The sequence below is a fragment of the Lissotriton helveticus genome, chromosome 8, assembly GCF_964261635.1.
Source record: "Lissotriton helveticus chromosome 8, aLisHel1.1, whole genome shotgun sequence".
NCBI lineage: Eukaryota > Metazoa > Chordata > Amphibia > Caudata > Salamandridae > Lissotriton > Lissotriton helveticus.
This window is the reverse complement of record NC_136069.1, coordinates 1,464,430,041-1,464,442,997: the sequence shown is the minus strand read 5'-3', so window position 1 is coordinate 1,464,442,997 and position 12,957 is coordinate 1,464,430,041.

The following is a 12,957-nucleotide window of genomic DNA, read 5'->3' as shown; positions in this document are numbered from 1 at the left end:
CTCGAGGCTCACTCCCCACCCGGCTTACATCAGGTCAAGGAAGAGACCAGGTCACTCAGCGTCAGCAGAGACCTAACGCGTTTCAGGCATGCGTCCTTCGTCAGAGGTATTTCTGCTACCAAACAGACTGTTCACATCAGGCTTCCGTTTTTTGTCCTTCCTTTTATTGGAAATTAGATTACACTCAGGTGAGTAAACATTCAAGTTGCATTCTGGGAACGTAAGTCCTGCATAATCAAGCTCCAGTGAGCCGGGTTCAGTCTTTCGGTAAAATATACCAAATCAAGGGTGTCCTTTAAAACTCTTCCTCCACACAGCCATATGCCAGACAGACCCGAGGCGCTGGAAAAGACATCAGCAGCGGGACCGCACGAGTCCGCGGCGGTGCGCCCCCGACCGAGCAGGCCGTTCAATATCCAAATCACACTGTGCTCACAGCTCGAGGGTCACTCCCCATCCGGCTTACATCAGGTCAAGGAAGAGACCAGGTCACTCAGCGTCAGCAGAGACCTAACGCGTTGCAGGCATGCGCCCTTCGTCAGAGGTATTTCTGCTACCAAACAGACTGTTCCCATCAGGCTTCCGTTTTTTGTCCCTCCTTTTATTGGAAATTAGATTACACTCAGGTGAGTAAACATTCAAGTTGCATTCTGGGAACGTAAGTCCTGCATAATCAAGCTCCAGTGAGCCGGGTTCAGTCTTTCGGTAAAATATACAAAATCAAGGGTGTCTTTTAAAACTCTTCCTCCATACAGCCATATGCCAGAGAGACCCGAGGCGCTGGAAAAGACATCATCAGCGGGACCGCACGAGTCCGCGGCGGTGCACCCCCCGACCGAGCAGGCCGTTCAATATCCAAATCACACTGTGCTCACAGCTCGAGGCTCACTCCCCACCCGGCTTACATCAGGTCAAGGAAGAGACCAGGTCACTCAGCGTCAGCGGAGACCTAACGCGTTTCAGGCATGCGCCCTTCGTCAGAGGTATTTCTGCTACCAAACAGACTGTTCCCATCAGGCTTCCGTTTTTTGTCCCTCCTTTTATTGGAAATTAGATTACACTCAGGTGAGTAAACATTCAAGTTGCATTCTGGGAACGTAAGTCCTGCATAATCAAGCTCCAGTGAGCCGGGTTCAGTCTTTCGGTAAAATATACCAAATCAAGGGTGTCCTTTAAAACTCTTCCTCCATACAGCCATATGCCAGACAGACCCGAGGAGCTGGAAAAGACATCAGCAGCGGGACCGCACGAGTCCGCGGCGGTGCACCCCCCGACCGAGCAGGCCGTTCAATATCCAAATCACACTGTGCTCACAGCTCGAGGCTCACTCCCCACCCGGCTTACATCAGGTCAAGGAAGAGACCAGGTCACTCAGCGTCAGCAGAGACCTAACGCGTTTCAGGCATGCGTCCTTCGTCAGAGGTATTTCTGCTACCAAACAGACTGTTCACATCAGGCTTCCGTTTTTTGTCCTTCCTTTTATTGGAAATTAGATTACACTCAGGTGAGTAAACATTCAAGTTGCATTCTGGGAACGTAAGTCCTGCATAATCAAGCTCCAGTGAGCCGGGTTCAGTCTTTCGGTAAAATATACCAAATCAAGGGTGTCCTTTAAAACTCTTCCTCCACACAGCCATATGCCAGACAGACCCGAGGCGCTGGAAAAGACATCAGCAGCGGGACCGCACGAGTCCGCGGCGGTGCGCCCCCGACCGAGCAGGCCGTTCAATATCCAAATCACACTGTGCTCACAGCTCGAGGGTCACTCCCCATCCGGCTTACATCAGGTCAAGGAAGAGACCAGGTCACTCAGCGTCAGCAGAGACCTAACGCGTTGCAGGCATGCGCCCTTCGTCAGAGGTATTTCTGCTACCAAACAGACTGTTCCCATCAGGCTTCCGTTTTTTGTCCCTCCTTTTATTGGAAATTAGATTACACTCAGGTGAGTAAACATTCAAGTTGCATTCTGGGAACGTAAGTCCTGCATAATCAAGCTCCAGTGAGCCGGGTTCAGTCTTTCGGTAAAATATACAAAATCAAGGGTGTCTTTTAAAACTCTTCCTCCATACAGCCATATGCCAGAGAGACCCGAGGCGCTGGAAAAGACATCATCAGCGGGACCGCACGAGTCCGCGGCGGTGCACCCCCCGACCGAGCAGGCCGTTCAATATCCAAATCACACTGTGCTCACAGCTCGAGGCTCACTCCCCACCCGGCTTACATCAGGTCAAGGAAGAGACCAGGTCACTCAGCGTCAGCGGAGACCTAACGCGTTTCAGGCATGCGCCCTTCGTCAGAGGTATTTCTGCTACCAAACAGACTGTTCCCATCAGGCTTCCGTTTTTTGTCCCTCCTTTTATTGGAAATTAGATTACACTCAGGTGAGTAAACATTCAAGTTGCATTCTGGGAACGTAAGTCCTGCATAATCAAGCTCCAGTGAGCCGGGTTCAGTCTTTCGGTAAAATATACCAAATCAAGGGTGTCCTTTAAAACTCTTCCTCCATACAGCCATATGCCAGACAGACCCGAGGAGCTGGAAAAGACATCAGCAGCGGGACCGCACGAGTCCGCGGCGGTGCACCCCCCGACCGAGCAGGCCGTTCAATATCCAAATCACACTGTGCTCACAGCTCGAGGCTCACTCCCCACCCGGCTTACATCAGGTCAAGGAAGAGACCAGGTCACTCAGCGTCAGCAGAGACCTAACGCGTTTCAGGCATGCGTCCTTCGTCAGAGGTATTTCTGCTACCAAACAGACTGTTCACATCAGGCTTCCGTTTTTTGTCCTTCCTTTTATTGGAAATTAGATTACACTCAGGTGAGTAAACATTCAAGTTGCATTCTGGGAACGTAAGTCCTGCATAATCAAGCTCCAGTGAGCCGGGTTCAGTCTTTCGGTAAAATATACCAAATCAAGGGTGTCCTTTAAAACTCTTCCTCCACACAGCCATATGCCAGACAGACCCGAGGCGCTGGAAAAGACATCAGCAGCGGGACCGCACGAGTCCGCGGCGGTGCGCCCCCGACCGAGCAGGCCGTTCAATATCCAAATCACACTGTGCTCACAGCTCGAGGGTCACTCCCCATCCGGCTTACATCAGGTCAAGGAAGAGACCAGGTCACTCAGCGTCAGCAGAGACCTAACGCGTTGCAGGCATGCGCCCTTCGTCAGAGGTATTTCTGCTACCAAACAGACTGTTCCCATCAGCCTTCCGTTTTTTGTCCCTCCTTTTATTGGAAATTAGATTACACTCAGGTGAGTAAACATTCAAGTTGCATTCTGGGAACGTAAGTCCTGCATAATCAAGCTCCAGTGAGCCGGGTTCAGTCTTTCGGTAAAATATACAAAATCAAGGGTGTCCTTTAAAACTCTTCCTCCATACAGCCATATGCCAGAGAGACCCGAGGCGCTGGAAAAGACATCATCAGCGGGACCGCACGAGTCCGCGGCGGTGCGCCCCCCGACCGAGCAGGCCGTTCAATATCCAAATCACACTGTGCTCACAGCTCGAGGCTCACTCCCCACCCGGCTTATATCAGGTCAAGGAAGAGACCAGGTCACTCAGCGTCAGCAGAGACCTAACGCGTTTCAGGCATGCGTCCTTCGTCAGAGGTATTTCTGCTACCAAACAGACTGTTCACATCAGTTTTCCGTTTTTTCTCCCTCCTTTTATTGGAAATTAGATTACACTCAGGTGAGTAAACATTCAAGTTGCATTCTGGGAACGTAAGTCCTGCATAATCAAGCTCCAGTGAGCCGGGTTCAGTCTTTCGGTAAAATATACCAAATCAAGGGTGTCCTTTAAAACTCTTCCTCCATACAGCCATATGCCAGAGAGACCCGAGGCGCTGGAAAAGACATCATCAGCGGGACCGCACGAGTCCGCGGCGGTGCGCCCCCCGACCGAGCAGGCCGTTCAATATCCAAATCACACTGTGCTCACAGCTCGAGGCTCACTCCCCACCCGGCTTACATCAGGTCAAGGAAGAGACCAGGTCACTCAGCGTCAGCAGAGACCTAACGCGTTTCAGGCATGCGTCCTTCGTCAGAGGTATTTCTGCTACCAAACAGACTGTTCACATCAGGCTTCCGTTTTTTGTCCCTCCTTTTATTGGAAATTAGATTACACTCAGGTGAGTAAACATTCAAGTTGCATTCTGGGAACGTAAGTCCTGCATAATCAAGCTCCAGTGAGCCGGGTTCAGTCTTTCGGTAAAATATAACAAATCAAGGGTGTCCTTTAAAACTCTTCCTCCATACAGCCATATGCCAGACAGACCCGAGGCGCTGGAAAAGACATCAGCAGCGGGACCGCACGAGTCCGCGGCGGTGCGCCCCCCGACCGAGCAGGCCGTTCAATATCCAAATCACACTGTGCTCACAGCTCGAGGCTCACTCCCCATCCGGCTTACATCAGGTCAAGGAAGAGACCAGGTCACTCAGCGTCAGCAGAGACCTAACGCGTTTCAGGCATGCGCCCTTCGTCAGAGGTATTTCTGCTACCAAACAGACTGTTCCCATCAGGCTTCCGTTTTTTGTCCCTCCTTTTATTGGAAATTAGATTACACTCAGGTGAGTAAACATTCAAGTTGCATTCTGGGAACGTAAGTCCTGGATAATCAAGCTCCAGTGAGCCGGGTTCAGTCTTTCGGTAAAATATACAAAATCAAGGGTGTCCTTTAAAACTCTTCCTCCATACAGCCATATGCCAGACAGACCCGAGGCGCTGGAAAAGACATCAGCAGCGGGACTGCACGAGTCCGCGGCGGTGCGCCCCCCGACCGAGCAGGCCGTTCAATATCCAAATCACACTGTGCTCACAGCTCGAGGCTCACTCCCCATCCGGCTTACATCAGGTCAAGGAAGAGACCAGGTCACTCAGCGTCAGCAGAGACCTAACGCGTTTCAGGCATGCGCCCTTCGTCAGAGGTATTTCTGCTACCAAACAGACTGTTCCCATCAGGCTTCCGTTTTTTGTCCCTCCTTTTATTGGAAATTAGATTACACTCAGGTGAGTAAACATTCAAGTTGCATTCTGGGAACGTAAGTCCTGCATAATCAAGCTCCAGTGAGCCGGGTTCAGTCTTTTGGTAAAATATACAAAATCAAGGGTGTCCTTTAAAACTCTTCCTCCATACAGCCATATGCCAGACAGACCCGAGGCGCTGGAAAAGACATCAGCAGCGGGACCGCACGAGTCCGCGGCGGTGCGCCCCCCGACCGAGCAGGCCGTTCAATATCCAAATCACACTGTGCTCACAGCTCGAGGCTCACTCCCCATCCGGCTTACATCAGGTCAAAGAAGAGACCAGGTCACTCAGCGTCAGCAGAGACCTAACGCGTTTCAGGCATGCGCCCTTCGTCAGAGGTATTTCTGCTACCAAACAGACTGTTCCCATCAGGCTTCCGTTTTTTGTCCTTCCTTTTATTGGAAATTAGATTACACTCAGGTGAGTAAACATTCAAGTTGCATTCTGGGAACGTAAGTCCTGCATAATCAAGCTCCAGTAAGCCGGGTTCAGTCTTTCGGTAAAATAAACCAAATCAAGGGTGTCCTTTAAAACTCTTCCTCCATACAGCCATATGCCAGACAGACCCGAGGCGCTGGAAAAGACATCATCAGCGGGACCGCACGAGTCCGCGGCAGTGCGCCCCCCGACCGAGCAGGCCGTTCAATATCCAAATCACACTGTGCTCACAGCTCGAGGCTCACTCCCCATCCGCTTACATCAGGTTAAGGAAGAGACCAGGTCACTCAGCGTCAGCAGAGACCTAACGCGTTTCAGGCATGCGCCCTTCGTCAGAGGTGTTTCTGCTACCAAACAGACTGTTCCCATCAGGCTTCCGTTTTTTGCCCCTCCTTTTATTGGAAATTAGATTACACTCAGGTGAGTAAACATTCAAGTTGCATTCTGTTAACGTAAGTCCTGCATAATCAAGCTCCAGTGAGCCGGGTTCAGTCTTTCGGTAAAATATACAAAATCAAGGGTGTCCTTTAAAACTCTTCCTCCATACAGCCATATGCCAGACAGACCCGAGGCGCTGGAAAAGACATCAGCAGCGGGACCGCACGAGTCCGCGGCGGTGCACCCCTCGACCGAGCAGGCCGTTCAATATCCAAATCACACTGTGCTCACAGCTCGAGGCTCACTCCCCACCCGGCTTACATCAGGTCAAGGAAGAGACCAGGTCACTCAGCGTCAGCAGAGACCTAACGCGTTTCAGGCATGCGTCCTTCGTCAGAGGTATTTCTGCTACCAAACAGACTGTTCGCATCAGGCTTCCGTTTTTTGTCCTTCCTTTTATTGGAAATTAGATTACACTCAGGTGAGTAAACATTCAAGTTGCATTCTGGGAACGTAAGTCCTGCATAATCAAGCTCCAGTGAGCCGGGTTCAGTCTTTCGGTAAAATATACAAAATCAAGGGTGTCCTTTAAAACTCTTCCTCCATACAGCCATATGCCAGACAGACCCGAGGCGCTGGAAAAGACATCAGCAGCGGGACCGCACGAGTCCGCGGCGGTGCACCCCCCGACCGAGCAGGCCGTTCAATATCCAAATCACACTGTGCTCACAGCTCGAGGCTCACTCCCCACCCGGCTTACATCAGGTCAAGGAAGAGACCAGGTCACTCAGCGTCAGCAGAGACCTAACGCGTTTCAGGCATGCGTCCTTCGTCAGAGGTATTTCTGCTACCAAACAGACTGTTCACATCAGGCTTCCGTTTTTTGTCCTTCCTTTTATTGGAAATTAGATTACACTCAGGTGAGTAAACATTCAAGTTGCATTCTGGGAACGTAAGTCCTGCATAATCAAGCTCCATTGAGCCGGGTTCAGTCTTTCGGTAAAATATACCAAATCAAGGGTGTCCTTTAAAACTCTTCCTCCATACAGCCATATGCCAGACAGACCCGAGGAGCTGGAAAAGACATCAGCAGCGGGACCGCACGAGTCCGCGGCGGTGCACCCCCCGACCGAGCAGGCCGTTCAATATCCAAATCACACTGTGCTCACAGCTCGAGGCTCACTCCCCACCCGGCTTACATCAGGTCAAGGAAGAGACCAGGTCACTCAGCGTCAGCAGAGACCTAACGCGTTTCAGGCATGCGTCCTTCGTCAGAGGTATTTCTGCTACCAAACAGACTGTTCACATCAGGCTTCCGTTTTTTGTCCTTCCTTTTATTGGAAATTAGATTACACTCAGGTGAGTAAACATTCAAGTTGCATTCTGGGAGCGTAAGTCGTGCATAATCAAGCTCCAGTGAGCCGGGTTCAGTCTTTCGGTAAAATATACCAAATCAAGGGTGTCCTTTAAAACTCTTCCTCCATACAGCCATATGCCAGACAGACCCGAGGCGCTGGAAAAGACATCAGCAGCGGGACCGCACGAGTCCGCGGCGGTGCGCCCCCGACCGAGCAGGCCGTTCAATATCCAAATCACACTGTGCTCACAGCTCGAGGCTCACTCCCCACCCGGCTTACATCAGGTCAAGGAAGAGACCAGGTCACTCAGCGTCAGCAGAGACCTAACGCGTTTCAGGCATGCGTCCTTCGTCAGAGGTATTTCTGCTACCAAACAGACTGTTCACATCAGGCTTCCGTTTTTTGTCCTTCCTTTTATTGGAAATTAGATTACACTCAGGTGAGTAAACATTCAAGTTGCATTCTGGGAACGTAAGTCCTGCATAATCAAGCTCCATTGAGCCGGGTTCAGTCTTTCGGTAAAATATACCAAATCAAGGGTGTCCTTTAAAACTCTTCCTCCATACAGCCATATGCCAGACAGACCCGAGGAGCTGGAAAAGACATCAGCAGCGGGACCGCACGAGTCCGCGGCGGTGCACCCCCCGACCGAGCAGGCCGTTCAATATCCAAATCACACTGTGCTCACAGCTCGAGGCTCACTCCCCACCCGGCTTACATCAGGTCAAGGAAGAGACCAGGTCACTCAGCGTCAGCAGAGACCTAACGCGTTTCAGGCATGCGTCCTTCGTCAGAGGTATTTCTGCTACCAAACAGACTGTTCACATCAGGCTTCCGTTTTTTGTCCTTCCTTTTATTGGAAATTAGATTACACTCAGGTGAGTAAACATTCAAGTTGCATTCTGGGAACGTAAGTCGTGCATAATCAAGCTCCAGTGAGCCGGGTTCAGTCTTTCGGTAAAATATACCAAATCAAGGGTGTCCTTTAAAACTCTTCCTCCATACAGCCATATGCCAGACAGACCCGAGGCGCTGGAAAAGACATCAGCAGCGGGACCGCACGAGTCCGCGGCGGTGCGCCCCCGACCGAGCAGGCCGTTCAATATCCAAATCACACTGTGCTCACAGCTCGAGGGTCACTCCCCATCCGGCTTACATCAGGTCAAGGAAGAGACCAGGTCACTCAGCGTCAGCAGAGACCTAACGCGTTGCAGGCATGCGCCCTTCGTCAGAGGTATTTCTGCTACCAAACAGACTGTTCCCATCAGGCTTCCGTTTTTTGTCCCTCCTTTTATTGGAAATTAGATTACACTCAGGTGAGTAAACATTCAAGTTGCATTCTGGGAACGTACGTCCTGCATAATCAAGCTCCAGTGAGCCGGGTTCAGTCTTTCGGTAAAATATACAAAATCAAGGGTGTCCTTTAAAACTCTTCCTCCATACAGCCATATGCCAGAGAGACCCGAGGCGCTGGAAAAGACATCATCAGCGGGACCGCACGAGTCCGCAGCGGTGCGGCCCCCGACCGAGCAGGCCGTTCAATATCCAAATCACACTGTGCTCACAGCTCGAGGCTCACTCCCCACCCGGCTTACATCAGGTCAAGGAAGAGACCAGGTCACTCAGCGTCAGCAGAGACCTAACGCGTTTCAGGCATGCGTCCTTCGTCAGAGGTATTTCTGCTACCAAACAGACTGTTCGCATCAGGCTTCCGTTTTTTGTCCTTCCTTTTATTGGAAATTAGATTACACTCAGGTGAGTAAACATTCAAGTTGCATTCTGGGAACGTAAGTCCTGCATAATCAAGCTCCAGTGAGCCGGGTTCAGTCTTTCGGTAAAATATACAAAATCAAGGGTGTCCTTTAAAACTCTTCCTCCATACAGCCATATGCCAGACAGACCCGAGGCGCTGGAAAAGACATCAGCAGCGGGACCGCACGAGTCCGCGGCGGTGCACCCCCCGACCGAGCAGGCCGTTCAATATCCAAATCACACTGTGCTCACAGCTCGAGGCTCACTCCCCACCCGGCTTACATCAGGTCAAGGAAGAGACCAGGTCACTCAGCGTCAGCAGAGACCTAACGCGTTTCAGGCATGCGTCCTTCGTCAGAGGTATTTCTGCTACCAAACAGACTGTTCACATCAGGCTTCCGTTTTTTGTCCTTCCTTTTATTGGAAATTAGATTACACTCAGGTGAGTAAACATTCAAGTTGCATTCTGGGAACGTAAGTCCTGCATAATCAAGCTCCATTGAGCCGGGTTCAGTCTTTCGGTAAAATATACCAAATCAAGGGTGTCCTTTAAAACTCTTCCTCCATACAGCCATATGCCAGACAGACCCGAGGAGCTGGAAAAGACATCAGCAGCGGGACCGCACGAGTCCGCGGCGGTGCACCCCCCGACCGAGCAGGCCGTTCAATATCCAAATCACACTGTGCTCACAGCTCGAGGCTCACTCCCCACCCGGCTTACATCAGGTCAAGGAAGAGACCAGGTCACTCAGCGTCAGCAGAGACCTAACGCGTTTCAGGCATGCGTCCTTCGTCAGAGGTATTTCTGCTACCAAACAGACTGTTCACATCAGGCTTCCGTTTTTTGTCCTTCCTTTTATTGGAAATTAGATTACACTCAGGTGAGTAAACATTCAAGTTGTATTCTGGGAGCGTAAGTCGTGCATAATCAAGCTCCAGTGAGCCGGGTTCAGTCTTTCGGTAAAATATACCAAATCAAGGGTGTCCTTTAAAACTCTTCCTCCATACAGCCATATGCCAGACAGACCCGAGGCGCTGGAAAAGACATCAGCAGCGGGACCGCACGAGTCCGCGGCGGTGCGCCCCCGACCGAGCAGGCCGTTCAATATCCAAATCACACTGTGCTCACAGCTCGAGGCTCACTCCCCACCCGGCTTACATCAGGTCAAGGAAGAGACCAGGTCACTCAGCGTCAGCAGAGACCTAACGCGTTTCAGGCATGCGTCCTTCGTCAGAGGTATTTCTGCTACCAAACAGACTGTTCACATCAGGCTTCCGTTTTTTGTCCTTCCTTTTATTGGAAATTAGATTACACTCAGGTGAGTAAACATTCAAGTTGCATTCTGGGAACGTAAGTCCTGCATAATCAAGCTCCATTGAGCCGGGTTCAGTCTTTCGGTAAAATATACCAAATCAAGGGTGTCCTTTAAAACTCTTCCTCCATACAGCCATATGCCAGACAGACCCGAGGAGCTGGAAAAGACATCAGCAGCGGGACCGCACGAGTCCGCGGCGGTGCACCCCCCGACCGAGCAGGCCGTTCAATATCCAAATCACACTGTGCTCACAGCTCAAGGCTCACTCCCCACCCGGCTTACATCAGGTCAAGGAAGAGACCAGGTCACTCAGCGTCAGCAGAGACCTAACGCGTTTCAGGCATGCGTCCTTCGTCAGAGGTATTTCTGCTACCAAACAGACTGTTCACATCAGGCTTCCGTTTTTTGTCCTTCCTTTTATTGGAAATTAGATTACACTCAGGTGAGTAAACATTCAAGTTGCATTCTGGGAACGTAAGTCGTGCATAATCAAGCTCCAGTGAGCCGGGTTCAGTCTTTCGGTAAAATATACCAAATCAAGGGTGTCCTTTAAAACTCTTCCTCCATACAGCCATATGCCAGACAGACCCGAGGCGCTGGAAAAGACATCAGCAGCGGGACCGCACGAGTCCGCGGCGGTGCGCCCCCGACCGAGCAGGCCGTTCAATATCCAAATCACACTGTGCTCACAGCTCGAGGGTCACTCCCCATCCGGCTTACATCAGGTCAAGGAAGAGACCAGGTCACTCAGCGTCAGCAGAGACCTAACGCGTTGCAGGCATGCGCCCTTCGTCAGAGGTATTTCTGCTACCAAACAGACTGTTCCCATCAGGCTTCCGTTTTTTGTCCCTCCTTTTATTGGAAATTAGATTACACTCAGGTGAGTAAACATTCAAGTTGCATTCTGGGAACGTACGTCCTGCATAATCAAGCTCCAGTGAGCCGGGTTCAGTCTTTCGGTAAAATATACAAAATCAAGGGTGTCCTTTAAAACTCTTCCTCCATACAGCCATATGCCAGAGAGACCCGAGGCGCTGGAAAAGACATCATCAGCGGGACCGCACGAGTCCGCGGCGGTGCGCCCCCCGACCGAGCAGGCCGTTCAATATCCAAATCACACTGTGCTCACAGCTCGAGGCTCACTCCCCACCCGGCTTACATCAGGTCAAGGAAGAGACCAGGTCACTCAGCGTCAGCAGAGACCTAACGCGTTTCAGGCATGCGTCCTTCGTCAGAGATATTTCTGCTACCAAACAGACTGTTCACATCAGGCTTCCGTTTTTTGTCCCTCCTTTTATTGGAAATTAGATTACACTCAGGTGAGTAAACATTCAAGTTGCATTCTGGGAACGTAAGTCCTGCATAATCAAGCTCCAGTGAGCCGGGTTCAGTCTTTCGGTAAAATATACCAAATCAAGGGTGTCCTTTAAAACTCTTCCTCCATACAGCCATATGCCAGACAGACCCGAGGCGCTGGAAAAGACATCAGCAGCGGGACCGCACGAGTCCGCGGCGGTGCGCCCCCCGACCGAGCAGGCCGTTCAATATCCAAATCACACTGTGCTCACAGCTCGAGGGTCACTCCCCATCCGGCTTACATCAGGTCAAGGAAGAGACCAGGTCACTCAGCGTCAGCAGAGACCTAACGCGTTTCAGGCATGCGCCCTTCGTCAGAGGTATTTCTGCTACCAAACAGACTGTTCCCATCAGGCTTCCGTTTTTTGTCCCTCCTTTTATTGGAAATTAGATTACACTCAGGTGAGTAAACATTCAAGTTGCATTCTGGGAACGTAAGTCCTGCATAATCAAGCTCCAGTGAGCCGGGTTCAGTCTTTCGGTAAAATATACCAAATCAAGGGTGTCCTTTAAAACTCTTCCTCCATACAGCCATATGCCAGAGAGACCCGAGGCGCTGGAAAAGACATCATCAGCGGGACCGCACGAGTCCGCGGCGGTGCGCCCCCCGACCGAGCAGGCCGTTCAATATCCAAATCACACTGTGCTCACAGCTCGAGGCTCACTCCCCACCCGGCTTACATCAGGTCAAGGAAGAGACCAGGTCACTCAGCGTCAGCAGAGACCTAACGCGTTTCAGGCATGCGCCCTTCATCAGAGGTATTTCTGCTACCAAACAGACTGTTCCCATCAGGCTTCCGTTTTTTGTCCCTCCTTTTATTGGAAATTAGATTACACTCAGGTGAGTAAACATTCAAGTTGCATTCTGGGAACGTAAGTCCTGCATAATCAAGCTCCAGTGAGCCGGGTTCAGTCTTTCGGTAAAATATACAAAATCAAGGGTGTCTTTTAAAACTCTTCCTCCATACAGCCATATGCCAGAGAGACCCGAGGCGCTGGAAAAGACATCATCAGCGGGACCGCACGAGTCCGCGGCGGTGCGCCCCCCGACCGAGCAGGCCGTTCAATATCCAAATCACACGGTGCTCACAGCTCGAGGCTCACTCCCCATCCGCTTACATCAGGTCAAGGAAGAGACCAGGTCACTCAGCGTCAGCAGAGACCTAACGCGTTTCAGGCATGCGCCCTTCGTCAGAGGTGTTTCTGCTACCAAACAGACTGTTCCCATCAGGCTTCCGTTTTTTGTCCCTCCTTTTATTGGAAATTAGATTACACTCAGGTGAGTAAACATTCAAGTTGCATTCTGGGAACGTAAGTCCTGCATAA